This window comes from Tursiops truncatus, chromosome 12 (assembly GCF_011762595.2).
Source record: "Tursiops truncatus isolate mTurTru1 chromosome 12, mTurTru1.mat.Y, whole genome shotgun sequence".
Taxonomy (NCBI): Eukaryota; Metazoa; Chordata; class Mammalia; order Artiodactyla; family Delphinidae; genus Tursiops; species Tursiops truncatus.
In genome coordinates, this window is record NC_047045.1 from 83,950,106 (window position 1) to 83,970,995 (window position 20,890).

At 38.9% G+C, this 20,890-nt stretch overlaps 1 protein-coding gene across 2 annotated transcripts in view; it reads left to right on the forward strand.

The window, feature by feature from the left end:
- Positions 1–20,890, forward strand: part of PACRG (parkin coregulated) — a 515,005-nt gene that overhangs the window by 247,875 nt on the left and 246,240 nt on the right. The gene's annotated exons all lie outside the window — the stretch shown is intronic.

Below are 20,890 nucleotides of genomic sequence, written 5' to 3' on the forward strand. Positions count from 1 at the left end.
CTATTCATGGCCAGGAGAGTTGTTTTCCTTCTTTAAATGGTTATTTCATGTCTATTTTTTACTGTATTAACTCTTTTGAGCCCATCAGTTTCATAAAGTTTAAAAGAAGGCAGACATAAGCATATAAAAGTATAAACTAAACACAAATCATGATTGAGCTATTTTATACATGCCTATGTACTGTACATAAAAATACATATAAACATGCATGAAATATCAATTATACCTCCATGGAAAATAAATCATGAGAGCAGAGTTTGCAATCAGACTTTCACTATGTCTGTGTTCTGCGCTCACATAAAGTTATTAAACAACACCAATTATTTACAAATCCATAGGTCCTAAGAGCTGACCACAGCATAGGTCATTATGAGGTGGTCTAAAAAAAAGTTTCCAAAATATTAAGAAACTTCTTTGTATCCTTCTTAAATTCATATTTGATATTAAAAGGAGGTTAAGGTTCCAAAGGAGAAAGATAAAATTTTAATATTTCTCTATTTATCTTTCCTAAGTAAATCACACCCTGCATCCTTTACACCTAAGTTTAAAAATATGAGGTAGGCAAATATTAAAAATGAGAAAAGATTATATCTGGGTAGTTGTTGAAGAAGTTGATGGAAGCCTGATTAAAAGAAAGAGAGTATTTTTTTAAAGCAGAGTATATATTTGAGGAGAGAGTTAGCACTTTTAAAAATGCCTGCCCATTCTTATATTTTATTTCCTCTTTTTCTGTTTAACCTAGCAAACATTTTATTAGTTTCTTTTTACTTCTACTTTAAAACTATTTCCTTCCTCCTTTTCACCTGATACTTTATTTAGTATAAGAGTGAGACTCAGGGGAATTCCCTGGCGATCCAGTAGTTAGGACTCCAAGCTTCCACTGACGTGGCCAGAGTTCAATCCCTGGTCAGGGGAACTAAGATTCCACAAGCTGCGCGGCACGGCCAGAAAACAAAAAAAGACTGAGACTCAAATTCAGGCTTCTCTACATGACTTGCTACACACAGCCTCTATTTATTCCAGTCAATAACATTCCTGAGAGTACGCCTCTGGATTGCTCTCTTTATAGAAGAGAAACAGATTATGAACCTAACATCTGGCAGCACTGTCACTGTCCTTTGCTTCCCATTCCCTACAGGAAACTGTTGCAAAATGATAGGAACTACCTTCTATTTTTTTCTATAGGCCTACGTGCGTGTGTTCATATTTCTCTTGCTTAGAAAAATGCTAGCATACTTACCATACTTTTGGAAGTACTGAATTCTCTCCATTCCCTCCTCGCACAGTATCTGATTTGGAGTAATAGCCACATGGCATTCAGCAAGATCATTCTATTTTTCACATACCTTCCCCATTCTGCTTCCCCTCATGTTCTGATATTTCTACTATATCTGTATCATCAAAGTATATAGCCATTATATATCATCCTTTCTCCTCATAGCTATCAGTCTTAATTTGACAGGTAAATATATACCTCATCCTCACCTTCAATCCTTATGGCAATGCCTTTCCAGACATTTGGTTGCTTGAGCTCCAAATTGTCCTTAGGTAGTGTCCATGAGTTGTTGAATATTCCTTAACAGTTTGCTTGAGACTTTATATTGGAAAGTTGTTATAGCTAAGTATAAAATCTTTGGCTTACATTTTTTCCCTTGAGTTACTCCATTTCTTCTGGCATAAAGCAAAATTGTCAAAAAGTATGATGACAACTTTTACACGTGAAATGGTAATTTTGCCTGGATTTTATTTTCATTTTTAGCTTAGCTCCAGTAATTTTTTAAAAATATGGCCCAATGTTGGTCTTTAGGATTAAAATTTCCAGAAATGTGATTTTCCCTTTCAATATGTAGTTTCAGGTTGTCTTTTTTTAAGGAAAATTTTCTTATATTATATTTTAGTGCATGTTCTATTCTATTGCTCTGGGTTTCTTCCTTGGGAGTTTGTGTTTATTGAGTCAATTTTCTTGTCTTTATCTGTCACTCTCTTAACTCCTTTTTATCATTCTCTGTTGATTTTTGATATTTAAAATGTTCCTCCTTTCCTTCTATTTCTCGTAAACTATTATCTGTCGTGACTGTTCTTTCTTGTGTTTCAATTTAGGCTCCGTTTCTGATTTTCTTTTTTGTTTGTTTGCATTTTAAATTCTTTTTGAGTTCTGTCACTTTGTTTTTGAATTTTTTTCTAATCATTTTTTTTAATATCTTCTATTATTTAAAATCTACTTTATCTTTTTTTGAAACATTAGCTTACAGGTTCTTCTCTTTGGGGGCATGTCTTGCTAGCATACTTTCATTACCTGTCTCTACATTACTGTTACATTATTATGCTTCTTATTCACTTTTTAAAATAATGATTTTGTGTGAGATTTGACAATTCTTTTCTATCTCCCTACACTTTCAGAAGGGAGGGATTGATCAGGTTAGCTTTTCAAGCTTCACAGCTCTAGAGCTTCTTCTACTGTCTCTACACAGTGATTTTAAAAAATGGCCTCGTACTTTCTATGATTTGCCTTCTGTCTTTCTGTTCTCTTAGCTGAACATTCTCTTTCCTTTCCTCCTTTGACCTGGGCTGCTCTGCTCAATTTGGATTCTATTCCAATGAATTCTCCTCAGTAGGGCTTCTTACCAGAAGGGACTGGGGATATTTTATGTTCAAGAACCCTTTCAGACCTTTCCTCAGACCCCTTCACTCTCCATGAATTGGAGTGGCACAAACCTCTCCTAGTTTCACATGCTGCTTCCAGCATCTGTTGGGGAAGTTCCAGTCCTCAGGTCAGGGGACTCCACTTTCCATCCTCCGCCTCCTCCTGCACAACAGCTGATGCCACATGGGTCCTAGCTCTTTGCACACTGACGCAGATTCCGAGGGCCAGGGGGCACCTTGCACACTGTGTTGTAGATTTTGTATATAGGCTTTGGTTGTGCTGTCCTAGTTGCGCTGTCTGTTTTTATGATGGGATAGGGAGAGATTCAAAAACAATGCTACTGTCATGTTCTTCCCCTTTGCCTATAGACACTGACTCCTATGTTAAAAGCAGTAGCTAAGGAACTTTTTGTGAATGTTCTCAAGATAAATGAGACCTCCTCAAATAGAGCAAAATGAACACCATGGCCAATTCAGATATCTTTGGCAAGATATCTTTGCACTGGCAAAAAATAGGAATCCTTTGAGAATCTTAATTATGGGAAACAATTACTCAGACAAGTTGCTCTTCAGTTAAACTGTCAGGATAACAATGTAAAGAAAACGTAATACTTCCAGTTTCTACCAGTTCAGGGAATGGTGCGATCTTATGGCTGACTGCCAAGAGCACAGACCAGCTGTTACAAGATTTAATTAAAACAGTTTTGATAATTAGCATAACTTGTTTATGAATGTGAAAATATTTCTTATGTGAATATACTAGTCACCTTGTCAGTTATGGGGGAAGAGAAGAAATCCTACAACATATGGAGCTATGAACCAATTATTTAAAAAAAAAAAGCCAACTTGGAATTGCTCTTGAACTATTCTCCATTGTGTCACCCTCATAATATAAAAACAATAAAAATAAAGCCAAACATGCATATATATCCCTCCAACCTGGTTTCTGCATCTAGTTTAAGAGGCAAATGACATTATACTCTATTTAAAGTTCTTTTGGTTGAAATGAGTAGAAATGAACCCAAACCAATTTAAGCCGCGGATGTTCTACACAGTGGTTCCCTTGAGTTCAACAGCCTGCATTAGGATTGCAGTCCTGCTACTTTCTGGCTCCAGCTCTTAGTAATCTATCTTAATTTTGTCACATTTTTACTTTTATTTACTAATGAATAAGTCACCGAGACAATCCCCCTCCCCCCTTTCAGAGTTTTATTCTGAAAGATCCATTGCTTTCAGGTGATATTTTTCAGTACAAGCTTAGTATTATAACTACTTTAAAAATGCCATATTTGGAAAGAAGAGGAGACGGAGAAGGGGGAGAAGGAGAGGAAGAAGAAGATGACGATTAAGAAGTTCCCACCTGCTCTTTACTGTCCAGTACCTCTAACAGTCCTGCCATCATCAGTCAACAAAATGCCAGTAAGGGACTTTCACCATCTTCTCCAAATCCTTGTTGCTGTCACCCATTGTGTCAGTCACACTTCTGCCTGCACACCTCCCTCGCTGGCTTCACAGTCCAGTCATCCTACTGCCTTACTCTTTCCTCAGGCTTCTGCTAAGGGCTTATCTTTCTGTTTGCCCGCTCTTTGTGGTAGAGCCCAGCATACGGTCCTTGAGCCTCTTCTGGTTCACTGTAATCACTCTACCTGGTGATCTGTCACTTCAGCCCAGAATTGTCTCCTACCTTCCAAGCCCACTCATTCAGATGCCTCCTGGACGTCTCCGCTTCGCTTGTGTGGTGCATAGTAGCCACTTCAGAACTTAGTATGTCCACGATGGAAATCATGGCCTCATACCCCCTCCCCTCCCCTGTCACTTGACAGAGCTGCCCTCCATCATTGCCTCCAACTGGGGTGACAGCTCCATGCACGTGGTGCCAAAGATAGAAACAAGGATCTATCTTTGACCATGAACTCTTCCTTATTCCCACTTTTAAATCCTTTACTTCTACCTTTCACTTCTGTCCCCTAAATATCTCTCAGATGTGTCTGCCCCATACCATGCCCACTGACCTCAACAGGTTCAGACCACATTTCTAATTCAGCAGTGGACTAGAAGTCGATGTTTTTCTCAGCTTCAGGTTTGTCTCTCCCAGTCTGTCCTCCACATGCCAGCCTAATTGTTCATCCTGGGAATACAGATCCAGTTTCTCATTCCTCTGATTAATATCTTTCCATTTCCTCCTTAATAAAATTGAGACTCATGGCAAGGTCTTTCATAACCTGGTTCCTTCCCTGTGTCCAGCCTCGTCTCTCATAATTGCCCCTCACTTTCTAGCCTAAGCCTCAGCCCCCCGAACCCTGCAGTTCCCCAGTGGCAACATGCACAAACTTTTCCATCTTTACTCTCCTGGCCTCTCTTCCTGGGACTCTCTTCCTGCCTCAAGGGAGCCTGCCTTCCTGAGTTAGGCATCCTCCTTGTACATGGCCCAAATATGAGTTTCCTTTTTATAACTTCTAATTTTATCATAACATTATCTTATTAAAAATCCATTTTAATACCCCCCAATATTTTTCTTCTTCCTAGAATTTGTACATTTTAAGAATGGTTATGTGCAACTAGTTACCGACTGTCTGCTGGTAGGCTAAGCCCAGTAAGCTTATTGATGCTCTTTAGAGCCATCCTCAGTTCTGTTTGGCCCAGCCGATAAAGGACTGCTACTGGCCACAGGGAGGAAAATGGACTTGAGCCATTTGAAGGAGGCTGGGGCCAGAAACCCTTTTGTTCATTTCAACTCTCGACGAATACTTACTGAGCATTTAATAGGTGTTCAACCATGTGCACTATATTAGGAATTGGGAATTTAATGATAAACAAGGCAGACAGCCTTAGCCCCTGCTCTCATAGCACTACAGTCTAGTGGAGAAGACAGATAATCAACAGATAAACACATTATTTTGTAATTATAGAATATAACATGCACCACATGGAAGAGAATGCTCACTGTCTCCAGCTGACTTCTTTGTAGCCTCACATTCATACTGTGTTTCATCCTGCTGATTCTCTCACTGGTGGAGGCACTGGTAGCCCTTTGTGAGGTTAGAGTGGACACCTCCTGGCAAGATTCCAGGGATAACCTGGAAGAAAGTATGGCAGCCAGGGGCCTCCTCGTTGTGCTGTGGAAACTAGGGAATCTGGCTCTCCTGGAGCAGCTTTGTAGAACGTGCTTCTCACTAACACGAGTGTCCCAAGAAACACTGAATTCCAACTAAGTAGGCTGTATGCCAATTCTAATTACCGGCTCCAGTGATTCATCCATTATTATACATAATGGAATTAACCGTAGCACTGAACCCACACATTGGTGGATTATTTGCCATTTTCCTCACAGTTTTCAACAGTTTAAAAATCTGTGTGTCAAGTCAGAGATTTAGGAATAATGAGATTTCCTTAGATTTGTCCTGGGTCATGGTTTCCTTATAATGAATTGACACTGAATTTGCTTAAATCATTTCCTGCTTCCACTTCCTTGATACTATCGTATCCTATAAAAAGGAAAGGGAGAATTTTTTGTGAGTATTGGTCTTCAAGGGCTACTATTCTCAGAGATCTTTCTAAGTTTTTTTCATGTTTTTACTTTTACTTGCTGAAGAATTACAAAGCATCGAGATCTTGTTTTCAAATAAATGAAAGAGTCAACATGACTATTTAGCTCTCTAAGCTGTTCTCTACCACTTTGTAGTAATTTTGATAGTAAAATATGGATGAAATTTGCTGCCAGCATTAAAAATCAAGGTACTTAGGACTTATCTTCCTCTAGAATTTCAAGATCGAGGTTTTCCCTTTGATTTGCGGGGGAACGAACCAGGCAGCGCCGAGACTCCGGTTCCCTTGGAGAATCTTGGGCCACTGGTTCTTTCCATAGCAGCCTGCAGGGCCGAGCTGGGGGTCAGGTGCCTGTGGAGGGGAACTGCCCAGGACGGGTCCACCATACTCATGTTAAGGCCCCAAGTAAAGAGCTCAAAGTTTGTTTGGCAAATGCAAAGGATGGCCAATTTAAACAATTAAGAGCAGGAAAAAAGGCATTTTAAAGTCAAAAATCAGTTTGACAAAGGAGAACAAAATAAAAGACTATCGAAAGCCTTGTGTATAAATCCAGAAATTTTAACCCGGAGGGAAAAGTTACATGTATTTAACCAGCCAATGTCCTTCCACTGCAGATAATAGTCAAGTAACTTTCTTCCTCCCTGCTTATTTCACACTTACACGATACAGGATACTTAAAACTGCAATTGGAGCTACCACTCTCATCTGTTTTCACAGTTAGTGGAATTTGTTTATCTAATAACAGACACTAATGAATACTATACTTTCCCTCAAATTATTCAGGTGCAGTTTAACTGTTAATGTTGTATCAAATGTGACCTTTCTAATTGTTACATTGCTTTGATAGAACAATTTTATAAAATGATTAATAACATTTGTAACACCATTAAGCAAGAAGACACACAATAGCCAGATGTATGCTAGAATAAAAAAGAAATATATATTTTTAAATGTTTGAAACACATCAAAGTCCTACTGTTACCATGGCGTGGTGGCTGTAATTACATGTTGGCAGGACAGCAGACAGTTGTTTCCCATGAGTCACTTCCCACGTTACCCCATCACACCCATGTAAGCATTCTTTAACTTGGTTGTGTTCTCCATTTGACTGTAAGTTCCTTGGGTGGGGGAGGGAGAATTGTACCCACCTCCTACCAAGAGTTCCTAGTTTATAGCACATCGGAGCACTCAGTAAATATTTGTTGAATGACTGGTGTGGCACAGCTGAAAACCTCAGGAAAGAGGCACATGCCAGGGCACACAGAGACAGGGCAGAAAGATGTCACAGCAAATTTAAGATGATCCAGAAGCTTCTCCCCAGGGCAAGTCTTTCACAGGTTGTCTGTTGGGATTGTTCACCTGCTAGAAGCCGTGGGGTCGGTAGGTCATTTGTCATCAAAACTGTGGGATAAGTAATAGTATCCTCCTGTGCTTCCTACAAAAGGGAGCACTCAGGATGAACGATGAGCCCACTAGGTTTGTCTGAAAGGTGCCTGCATCTTTTAAAAGCTTCAGTGGATTTGAATGGAAATGCACGTAATCCAAGGATGAGAAATTTATTTTTTATCTGGGTTGGAAATAGAGTGTGACTCTGGTTGCATCTATTAGCTTTATACAGACTCTGCTTGCAAGTCTTCTCATTTATCTGAGCTTTGCAGAACATTTTTTGCCCTAGGTTTGTCTGACTGCTCCAGCTTTTTTCATCTTGTAATACTGAGAAGATCTAATTTCTGTACAACATCATGTTCATTACTCTGAAAATTATGCTATATTTAATGATGCAAGTAAATTGGAAAGTATTGGCTAAAATCTGGAAACATTTCTCTCAAGATCACTGTTTCAAAATCTCAACTGAATTTCTAGAATTAATTTAATGGGCCCCTTTGTCTAGGTTAGGGGAACATTTGCAAGGTGATTCTCGATGTACTTTTTTAACCTCACATGAAAAAAAGCATCCTAATATGTGTGCTTTAGAATATCAGCTCCTTAATTCTCCCTGTTACTCAGTCTCTACAGGATATAACAGCTCAACCCCACAGTTCGAGAGAGGCCCACGTGGATTTTCCCCTAAAAGATATCGTATCAGGTTCAGTAGAGAATAATCCAGAAGTAACTTTCATAAAGTTTCCTTCATGCTTTTCATGGTCAAGGCAAAATTTAGAAAGAAGCAGGTGTTCATTTCATAAACCTAGTGGGATGGGGCTCCTTCACATGCATAGAACAAGCAAAGTTGATTGGTGGTTTTGCCAGTCTCTGCCTCCGTCTCTGCTTTCACCATCTTCATCACTGGCTTCCAGGCCAGCCATGCTCCCCAGCCTCAAGCCGAGGGACAGGACAAAAGCATGAGAACCACACAGGAAGTCCAGCACTGGAGAGAGAGCTCCCATCATTTACTCTCATACCCAGTTGTCTAGAAGTCAGTCACATGGTCATACCTAAACCCCAAAAGAGGCTGGAAGAAGTAGTGCAGAGGTGCACCCCAAATGAAGCAGAAATAAATTAACAGCTATCTAGTTTCTGTCCCATTATAATAAGCCAGGGAAATATAAGCAGAAAAAATTAAATTATACCTGATTGAAAGAAGCCTTTCTAAGATCATCTGTTGTTGGGTCCATATCTAAATGTCACAGGCTCATGAGAATCTCTCCTGGTATGGTTTTGTATCAGAATTGTGGAAGGTTTCTGAGTATCTAGTAGCACTCTGTGGGCATTCTAGAGCTCAGCTCACACCTTCCAAAGTTAGATTTTGATCATTTTGCCCCTCCACTGGCGGGCAGAGGGCCGTGTAAAATGCAGGTTCTAATACAGCTGTTCCTCAGAATCATGTAGCCCTGGGAAAGAGCTCATGGTCCACAGTGACCTGTTTTAGTGTCTCAGATTTCACCACTACTTTCTGTTCTGCTAATGAGTAAACTTGGCTCCATACCCACAATATTTTAAATTTAATTAACTGATAAAAATTCTACTTTTTGTATAAAGTTAAAATCATTGAAAATGACTTCAACAGTATAAAGATCTTGGTAATGCTTTGTGTGATATGAAATTACAAATTTTTATTGGGCCATGTACATGCTAGAAGGAGGCATTGCAATAATCTGTGTTTCTCGTGCCTAGTACAGTCACTCCAATTTCAAGTCTCACCTTTGAAGTAATATAACCATTTTCTTATAGATTTGTTAGAGAGTGTCATTTTATAACCCACAACTGAAGTAGACAGAATAATGGCCCCAGAAGATATCCACGTCTAATTCCCAGAACCTGTGAGAATGTTACCCTACATGGCAAGAGAGACTTTGCAGATTTGATTGAGGATTATCCATCTGGACTCAAAGTAGTTGGTCCTTGTAAAAGGGAGGCAAGAAGGTCCAAGTTCGAGAGAGGAGGTGTGACAGTGGGAGCAGAGGTTGAGTGATATGCCTTGAAGATGGAAGAAGGGGACGTGAACCAAGAAATGCAGGCAGCCTCTGGAAACTGGAAGAGACAGGGAGACCGATTCTTGAAGAAAGCGTCCAAAACCATTGCAGCTCTGCCAACATCTTAATTTTAGCTTGTAGGACCCATTTTGGACTTCTAAGCTCCAGAATTATGATAGTAAATTTGTGTTGTCTTAAGCCTCTAAGTTTGTAGTAAGTTGCTGTAGGAATATAATATACCAAATATTTTAAGCCAGCATGTCATGGTCTATTTATGTCTATCTTTCTAATTTCTCAAAGTTACTGTCTGTAACAGATTTTTTAAAAAATGACCTTATCCACCAGTTATTCTCTCCTTTATCACCAGGGGATAAAGATAGTCTAAGACAATTGTGGTAAATACATTTTCATTGCCAGTAATTTGGATTGCGTTGCTTGGTAAAGAGATTTTGAGTCAATTCTAAAGGTAAAAAGGGGAAGTGTATTTTTCTGAGAAAATTTTCTTAGCTATTAAGAAGAGATAAAAGGAAAAATTATTTTCTTTTTCTGTTATGGAGGTTTTTATAGCTAGTTGTGCTTCCTGCAACTTCTGCAGCCATTCTGTGTGATTAGGAGGGAAGCCAGCTGAACCCTCTACAATAGCACAGAAGAAAACTGGAAATAAGCTGACTCCTTGATGATAGTGTTGAACCATTTAATTAGCCAACCACCTTCGGAGCTGCCCTAACATGGGACTTCTTGATTCATGCTGCTGACTAAGCCTAAGAGCTGAGTAGGAATTTCTGGGTCATTGCTTCAGACCTTCCAGCAGTAAATAGGGGGCAGGAGGAAAGTAATTGTGAACAAGAGAAAGTGGAAGGAAAAAGAATCACATAAAAGATACCAGATCATAAAAGATGCCAGATCTTTTGTAAAACCAGGAGGAAAATCCATTTTAACAACTTTAGTAAAATAAAGTTTATTTATTTACTGGCTTGCATTTTCCTTTTTCATTATTCTTTTCCATTATGGTTTATTACAGGATATTGAATATAGTTCCCTGTGCTATATAATAGGACCTTGTTGTTTATCCATTCTATATATAATAGTTTACATCTGCTAGTCCCAAACTTCCATTCCAACTCTCTCATACCTCCCCTCCCCCTTGGCAACCATAAGTCTGTTCTCTATGTCTTTGAGTCTGTTTCTGTTTCTTATATAAGTTCATTTGTGTCATATTTTAGATTCCGTATGTAAATGATATCATGTGGTATTTGTCTTTCTCTTTCTGACTTACTTCGCTTAGTATGATAATCTCTAGGTCCATCCATGTAACTGCAAATGGCATTATTTCATTATTTTTTATGGCTGAGAATTTTCTCTTGTATATATGTACCACATTTACTTTATCCATTCACCTGTTGATAGACATTTAGGTTGTTTCCATGTTCCTATTTCTTTGTATAGCCAGTTGTTTTTATTTCATTTAGAGTGAAGGAGATGAAATCTTGTTCTGATGTAAAATTCATAATCAGAATCACATGTGCATCACTTTTTTTTTTGTGGTATGCGGGCCTCTCACTGTTGTGGCCTCTCCCGTTGCGGAGCACAGTCTCCGGACGCGCAGGCTCAGCGGCCATGGCTCACGGGCCCAGCCGCTCTGAGGCATGTGGGATCTTCCCGGACCGGGGCACGAACCCGTGTCCCCTGCATCGGCAGGCGGACTCTCAACCACTGCGCCACCAGGGAAGCCCCATGTGCATCACTTTTATATTAAGCTCTACCTGTGCTTTAGAAGGTCAGAGTATCAGGGCAGTCAGGAGACAGATCAAAGGCAGTCAGGAGACAGATCCAACATTTTGAGGATTTTCATGGCCAATCAAGTTATATGATATGAGAAGTATATAGTATGAGAAGTATATGAGAAATTTTTATATGAGACATATATATCTCTGTATGTATAGAATTAGCCAAAATTCTATTAAGATACAGTAAGTCATGGCATAAGGTTTCTTATGGCTTGTGACAGCATCTCTTCCCAACTCCACATCCACTGATTTCAAATTGGTAGATTGAAACCGGCCATGGTGGGAGTTTTTATACCACAAAAATCATCAAATGCTACTCATCAGAACTCTCTTCTCCAAGAGTCAGTAGTTAACACATTTACCAGCATATCACTGGAAGGAATGATAGTAAAGATGTGGTCTCTACCTTCACTGATGATTTTGAATTTTAATTACTTTTGGTTGTTCCTTACCTCTACTCATAATGTAATGACATGATTAATATTTTAATTCACTAAATCAATCTGCTCAAATTTGCTGAATGGATCTACTAAAATTAGTTGCTAATGCAAATAGTACATCGCAAGACTGAAAGCTTAACTATCTGAAATATTTTCAAACTTATTCAATTTTTTCTTCTCTACTTTCCATCTCTCTATATATGAAAACTATGTAGACTATCAGGAATTAACACTAAGGAATACCTTAGCTCTTCTGTTTCCCATACTTCCAGGCCTTGAAGAGAGCTGGAATATAACTATACACTGTGTTGAATCTAACAAACACCAGCATTCTGAAAACTGCTAGGCTGCATATTGTAGGTCATAACACATAACCCTGGAACGAGGCAGGATCTAATAGACCTAATAATTTGGGCCTTGTTTGACACGTTTCATGAACTGAAAGTGCAGGAGACTAAATGAAATCAAAGGCCCCTTTCAGCTGGAAAAAAGAACAATGAGTCCTAAATAAGTTAGGATTGATGAGTGGGCAATTCAATCACTTTCTGCCTTTGGGCAAGTCATTTTACCCTACATGGAATTCTGGTTCTCACTTGTGAATCAAAAGGGGATTGAAATGAATGATTTAAACTCATGCAAAATGACATGTTGCTCCCAGATGACTAAATTCAGGAGGTCTGAAAGCAATACTTGCTTGACATATTTTTCAGAAATTCCCAGAAAAACACACTAAAATAGAGGACATTTGATCCAGATAGGATACGGAGTAAATTAAAGATAAATCCATTCATTCATTTACTCATTTTTCCATGCATGCATGCATGCATCTGTCCATCCATCCAAGTCTACGTGACAGCCCCTGTGACGTGCTAAGTTGTGGCCTAGATATGAAACCGTCATAAAGAGAGACAGACTTAATGAGAGACAAATTGTAAACAAGTGTATGTGTGGGTGTGTGTGCGCACATGTGTCCTGGGGTACTGACGGGTGCTGGGAGTAACGCCACCTACGTACAAAACATTGTAGCCCCTTTATTGCCTGTAGTTGTTCTCTTCTTGCTTTGGAGATTCCATTTTCACTCAGAGATGGGGGATGGGGGAAGAGAGGCAGTTGAAACCGATTCTGTCTGAATGTTTCCCTTCCGTTGCCCCCATCCCTCCTTCCCAGTGGGCATCACCTAAGTGCAGGAGGAAGCTCAGATGGCCTCCCAAGAGTGATGCACTGTTTGGAATCAACCTCATATTGTCCTTCTCTTTTCGTTCCCACAGACGTTCAGTTGAGCTTATAGGTCATCTCACAGGGTCCTTGGGTGTGGGCCTCTGTCCTTTTATCTGTTGTGGAGGTATCCATGGTTGAAACTGGTTCTTGGTCTATACTTTCGGCATTGATAATGCCTGATGGCTGCTTCTGAAGCTTAGCTGCTGGCTGGATCCCAAAGCTCAGCTCACAGGGGTGCTACCGAGATTCAGCCGAGTCTGCCGTCCTGTCTGGCTTGGAGCCATCACCTCCAGTCTCTGCTGTGACTTGAAACTTCCCTGATCTGTGCTGTGAAAAACCAAGCACAGCTGGCAAGCACTATGCTCATGTACCCTAGGATGTCCCTCAACCCTCTCTTGTTGTTTACAACACACCCATAAGCACACATGCCTGCACACACACACACACACACACACACACACACACACACACACACACTCGGTTCCCATCCTGAGTGGAAGGTTCTGGGACTCTAACACTAACCACCTGCTCCTCACCATCTGCCCCTCCCCCACCTCTATGCCATCCCTGGATGGAAGGAGCGTCCTCCTTCTTCCCCACTCCAGCTAGAAAGGCAACAGGAGATCTAGTTCATATTACCAAAGAGGTAAATATTTGGGTATACACATCTAATAATTACTTATGTAATTATAATATAATGTGTCTAATGCTATGGTAGAAGAGCTCAACGATAATAATAATGGTTAACGTGTACCTGACACCGTTCTGGATGATTTGCATGAAAGAACTAATGTATTATTTACAACAGACATTTGAAGTATATGCCTCTGTTATCCCCACTTTAATGAGGGCACTGAGGTGACTTGCCCAAGGACATACAAGTAATCAGTGGCAGAAGCAGGAGGAGAATTGGGATTTAGGCTCCAAAATCTACTTAACTAGTCTCCAAAATAATCTTAACTACTTTTAGGTGGAAAGGATGCAGCATTCATAAGTTTTCATAAAGAATAAATAAACATAAAAATGAAAAAGTACTCCAGGCATACAGTAAAGCAGGACATATTCATCAAAGAGTAAGATATTTGATGTAACTGGAACTTAGGTTGTGAGAGCAAAACGTCAGAACAAGAAGCTGGAAAGAGAGTTTGGGGACAGATTCCGAAGAACTGAGTTCACCACAGTGAAGAGGTTAGGGTGTATCCTGTACACATCTGGTGAAGGGCATTTTGCAGACAAGTGACAGAACAGAATGTATTTTTAGAAAGGAGGTTCTGGCAGCACTTTGAAGAATGAACAAAAGACAAGAGAGACTGGTGTCAAGGGATCATTTGAGAATCTGCTCATTGATTAATTCATTCAACAAACATGAGGTGGCCTATCCACCAGGAATTAATATGAAATGTTACAGATCAAAAAAATGGACGGGGGGCTTCCCTGGTGGCGCAGTGGTTGAGAGTCCACCTGCCGATGCAGGGGACACGGGTTCGTGCCCCATTCTGGGAAGATCCCACATGCCGCAGAGCGGCTGGGCCCGTGAGCCATGGCCGCTGAGCCTGCGCATCTGGAGCCTGTGCTCCGCAACGGGAGAGGCCACAACAGTGAGAGGCCCGCATACTGCAAAAAAAAAAAATGGACGGAATATGGCATCCAGGGCTCACAAGTTAGTGCAGGTGACAGAATGTAAACAAATATTTAAGCTTTAATAAATATGCTGGTTGGGGCATATACAAAATACACTGGTGCTACAAAGACTTCACTCTCCTGGAGTGGAGGACAAAGAAGGCCCTCTGACCTGGGTGCAGAGTCATTAAAACTATGGATCCCACAGTTCTTAATAAAAATTAAATATTTTGTGGATTTGCAAATCAGGTATCTTAGCTGACCATGTTTGTCGTACAGCGAAATGGGTATTCACCAACCATTGCTGTAGAGTGTTGTTTTGACTCCCAAACTAAAAATGATCCATTTCTTCAGCAAATTTTAAGACTCATAGGAGGCAAGTGATACTAGGCATCAACAGTGAACCAAACACGGTCCCTGTCCGTAGGGAGCATGCAGATATCTCTGCAGAAACCTTGTTGCAGATGAAACATGATGGCATAACAATATCTGCATAAGTGGCCATGTAAAAATAATAACAAAAAGCAATAAGCGCAGTCTAGAGAACCCAGGAGTAGGGAGAATAGGTGGTGCGAGGAGTTTAGAGATAGAAAGAATAGAATTGCAAAGAACTTCCTAAATAGCAATGCTTGATCTTCTTTAAAGAAACTGTCTTAACAGACATGTGAAGCAGAGATTCAATGAGGCAGATAATATTTTTTCATTAAAAAATTCGCAAAGGTTTCAGCTGATAAATATGGAAACAATAATTTTAGGTACAGTTATTTGACCAGCTTATATATATTTTTGCCATCTTTTTATGTTATGTAATACATATTTGCATTCATGTGTTATTACAAATAACAGTGTTTTTTATAATAAAGATGGAGTTTTCAGCATTTTGCATTTTTATCACCTAGATTTATTGTTATACCACGCAAACACAGAACGCTGGTGTCATTTTCTATAAAGATACTCTGACCTACTTGAAAGTCCCCTGAATCACTGGCAGCCGTTGATGTGCACCCCGCTTTAACCTGCGAGCTCTCTGGGCTCAATGTTCTGTGTCCTTCACAAATGACTTCTGTTCTTCAGTCACTTTAAACAAAATGACAGCAGGACCAGAATAGTTTAAGAAAATGTTGGTACACCCAGAAGATTTTTTTTCCTCTACAAAGGAACAGAACAAAATTTAAAGAATGTAGTCAATATAGAGGAACTAGACTGACGATTGCAGTTGATAAAGAAGTAACTCAATAATGAAAACAACAGAGGGCTCCTTTGTTTCATAGCGTCCACCTATTGATCCCTTCTACCACCCAGGCACTGTTCTCAGCTTTTTATACGGATTGGCTCACAGCATTCCCTGGGAGGCAGGTACTATTACTGTCCTACTTTACAGATGAGGAAACTGAGACGTGAGAAGATGGAGTAGTTTGGGAGGGGTCATCTGCTAGTCACAGAGGAGCCATGACTCCACTGCAGAGCCACATGCCATTACTCTTCCATCCTGCCTCCCTCCCTACTGAGAACGCACAGTTCACGTTAACAGCTTGCCTTACAAACGCCAAAACGTGATCAGGCAAACTGAAGTGCTTTCTAGTAGTTTGGTGGCATCTCCCCTGAAACCTTTCCCGTTGGCTCTGGTCACCAAAATTACCTCTCCTCTCTTTTCACTTTACCCAAGTACACAGTCCCATTCTTTCAGTACTTGGAGAAGAGCAATTAGATGTTCTAATTTTAGTTTTACCTCAAGATGTAAACAGCCTGTAAACTTAAGCATACCTAAGGGTATTTTTTTCTAAAAAGAAATAAAACTTTGATAAATCTGTGGAGAATTTTTTTTTTTTTTTTTGGTACACAGGCCTGTCACTGTTGTGGCCTCTCCCGTTGCGGAGCACAGGCTCCGGACGCGCAGGCTCAGCGGCCATGGCTCACGGGCCCAGCTGCTCCGTGGCATGTGGGATCCTCCCGGACCGGGGCATGAACCCGCGTCCCCTGCATCGGCAGGCGGACTCTCAACCACTGCGCCACCTGGGAAGCCCGAGGGGATGTTTTAAACTCTAGGTTCTTCCCAGGGACCCTCCTCTGCTCATGACTCCCCTCCTTCCCCGAGTGTTGCACAGAATGGAGAATGGATTCACAGACCAGAAAGTTTGCCACGCCACTCACAGGCCTAGCCTGAGTATTTGAGATAGAGAAACATAGTCTTTCTACGTGGTGATAATAGGTCTCCACGAGATGGTTCAAGTTCCTTTGTAAATAGTCCTCTCATTGAGAAACATTTTTTATATTGCCATGAAACAATTAGTACCATGATGAGTTTCACAATTTATGTACCTTATTTCATAACTTTGTCAGTTTTCATATTTCCAATAAAATAATTATCGTTTGTTTCCACTGTGATGGGTTAGTAAAGCATTCAAGCCGTATTTTTCCTTAATGCAAAGCTCATGAACACTGGTTGTTCTGCATGATTCTCTTAGCTCCCTGACCAAGTCCCCTGCCTCTTCTGTTCTCACTGAGGACAGTCCTCACAGGTTCTCTTGAAGATCTTCTCACTTCACACTCTTACGAGACCATGATCTCTATGAAATGACTCTGAAGTCACTAGTACTGAACCATGTCCACCCAGAGGTCTCATAGTCTATATCCTAAACTGAACTTGTAGCCTGTTGTATGTCCAGAATGCGGATCTCTTCTCATACTGCAGGACTTAACAAGGTTTCCCTCCCCAGTGAAACTGTACCTATTCACTGCAACCCATAACTATCTCTCTTTCTCTAAACTTGGGCCTCTTCCTATATCCTCTTGGTCTGTACCCCTCATTTGGTGTTTACTCATGTACCACCTTGAAATACTACTTAACTTTTGGTATTATATTCTTGGCAAAGAATAGAGGGAACGAACATCATTTAGCACATAGTATCTCATATAATCCTTATGATAAACATGATGTTGAAATATAAATGGTGAACTAAGCCCCAGAGAAGGTCGGTAACTTTCTACTAGTCAGTTTGAAAGTGATAGAACTCACTACATACGAGTGCTGGATTTGAACACAGATCTGCCTGATTCCAATCCCAGGCTGCTCTCCATAAAGGGAGTGTGTCATTAATTTACTTTTTCAACAAACTGTTAATAGTAAAATATGAATCCAAGGAAAGAAGTCATATTTCTCTGAATACACTTTCATGTTCTTTTCCTATTCACTAACTCCATCACTCCAACATTCAACACAGCACTATAACTAGTTCAGTGATTGAGCATATTTTTTGCTTTGTTTTTTTTGGGGGGTGCGTAAAATTTGAGAAATATAAGAACTCCTGAGAATAAAGAACTTTAATAAATTTGTAGCTAATCCCTGCAAAATATATACATAGCAAAATTATATGCTGATGTAAGAGACAGCCAGTAGTGCTACCATGGTAATTTCTTCTTAAAATTGCTTCACAGCATTAACTTCACCTAAATCAACCCTTTCCAAACCTCTTTAATTCTACTTATTTGGTTGAGTGTATTGAAGTTCACAGTAAATTATCTAATTCATAGAGAGTTTTTGTAAAATAATGCCATGCTTTGCAATTGACACCAATGGTAAAAGCCACAAATAATCTGTTTCTAACTCTGTCTCAATTCCTAAAACAGTGCTAGAACTTTTTAGGCCTATCATATATTTCTTGCTCTTCTATTTAATGAACATCAGTTGTCCCAAAATATAATTATTCCCTCTCCACCCCTGACAAAATTATACTATTTTTAGCATTATACAGAAATGTGGTAAATGAAAGAGAAACTTCAAAGATGTATTTTGATACATATTTTACTCCTTTTCATCCACCCTCCCAATGTAAAAAAGAAAAAATGCTATTTTAAAAGTTTTAGGAGATTCCTTTAACTGGGAATTATTTCTTTTTATTTATTACACTTGAGAGCATCACTCATTGACTGCTGCAGTTAGGAACACACAATTCCTGAGTAATAAAGGTTAAGTGTGCATAAATTCGAGATCTGCTTACAACTGACCTTTAGCTGTCTTGTTAGCACTTCTGACAGAAACTTGAAATAAGGTTATTCCATAAAATAATTTGATTCTCCATTCCCAAGTCCAGATTTGTTACTCAGTAATTAATATCTTCCAGCTAGACAAAGCCTTCAGTATTTGTAGTAAAACAGCAAGCTATCAAGATAGTGAAAAAATGGTGAACAGGTCAATGGAAAGAAACACTGGGTTTGGATTCTCACTCTGTCGCTGCTTGGAAAGTGGTCCCAACAGGTCACTGAGCCTCTCAAATCTTCCGCTTCTCTCCTTAAGAATGAAGAAGCTGCCTTGAGTTTAGGTTGAATTTGTAGATTAATTGGGACAAAATCACCACCTTTATAAGTTTCAGTCTGCCCATCCATGATTATAGTCTATATATTCATCTGTTCATAGAAGACTGTTCTTGCTTTCCATTTATACTTGTCAATAATCTTTTGTAATTGTCTCCATAAAGTCTTGCGTATTGACTGCTAGTTTTATTACTAGCTACCTTAAAGGGTTTGTTTGCTTCATTTCTTGCTACTGCGGACATTAAAAACTATATATTTTCTAAATAATTTTTAATGGCATATAGGGATGCTACTATTTTTAGTGTGTTGATCTTTTATGCATCAATTTTTCTGAACTCTCTTACTAATTAAACTTGCTTATAGATTCTCTCGGTATACTATATAGCCATAACATCCTCAAATAACAAGAGGTTTTTTCCCCCCAATCTTTGTATGTATCTTATTTTCTACATTAGCTAGAACCTCCAGTACAATGTTGAATAGAAACGATGATAACAATCTTCTTGTCTCTTTTCTATGGATTTCTATGGATTTTTCCATAATGGGAACGTTCCTGAAGTTTCACCATAAAGTATGATATTTGCTGTAGGCTTTTCCTTAGCATTTTTATTTTTTAATGAATGATTTTATCAAGTGCTTTATCTGAATCTATAGAGATGATCTAATTTTTCATCCTTTAAAAATTTAAACATGATGTTGAAATATTCTGATATTTCTGCAATACAGTCAATTTGGCCATAATTTTTAACATGCTATTGAATTCAATTTGCCTGTTATTTTATTTTGATTTGGTGAGATTGGCCTGTAGTTATCTGATTTTAGTGGCAAGGTTATGCTGGCCTCATATAGTGAGCTGTGTAGTTTTCCTCTTTTCTCTATTCTCAAAGAGTCTGTATAAATGGGCATTTTTCTCTTCTTTCAGGTTAAGTGATTTCACTGTGATTCAATTCTTAACACATTGTTATTTCTATAAGGATTTTCTCTTTGATCTATGAGTAATTTTAAATGTTTTTAAGTTTCCAAATGTATGGAGATTAAAGTTTGGCTATCTTTTAGTTAGTGATTTGTTATTTTATTTAATTTTCTTCAAAAAATTTTACATATAGCAAAGGTATTTTGGAATTTCTTGTGACTTACTTTGTGGCTTAGCATTCATTTAGTTTTCTAAACTCTCTCATGTATGCTTGTAAAGAATGTGTTTTATCTAATTATTGAATGCAAGTTTTTATATAGATCCATTAAGTAAACGTTATGTCTAAAATTTATGCCTAAATTTCATATTGAAAAGTAAACAAATTATGATAATAGAACAGAATAGAAAAGGTAATAATAGGGGGACTAGCCTACAAGATATTAAAATCTATTAAACAGTTGTGATAGTTAAAATAGTACTGGTTCATGAATGAGAAAGGCCAACGTAATAGAATAGAAAGTCAAGACATAGGGCTTTCCTGATAAAGTGAAACTTCTAACCAGTAGAAGACTATTAAATAAATACATTGGAACAACTGGGTAGCCACTTGGAAAAAAGTTGCCATTGGAAGCATACTTCATACCTACACCAAGAAAAGTTACAAATGGATTAATGATTTAAATGTAAAGAAAAGAAATCATAAAAGTACTAGAGTAAACAATTATAAATTGTGTTTTCTAATTGTTTCTATTCTTTCTGCTACAAAATGGAGGAAAACTTTTCTAATGATGACTCAAACTTCAGGACCCATAAAAAACTAATACATTCTAAAACAAAAATTCTGCACGACAAAAGAAAAAATTGAAACTCCTATCACACACAAAAGATGAATCCCCGTAATCTAAAACAGCTCCTAAAAAAAAAAGGTCAATACCAGACTGAAAAAAAAAAAGGCAAAGGATATGAAAATACAATTCACAGAAAAGGATATAAGAATGA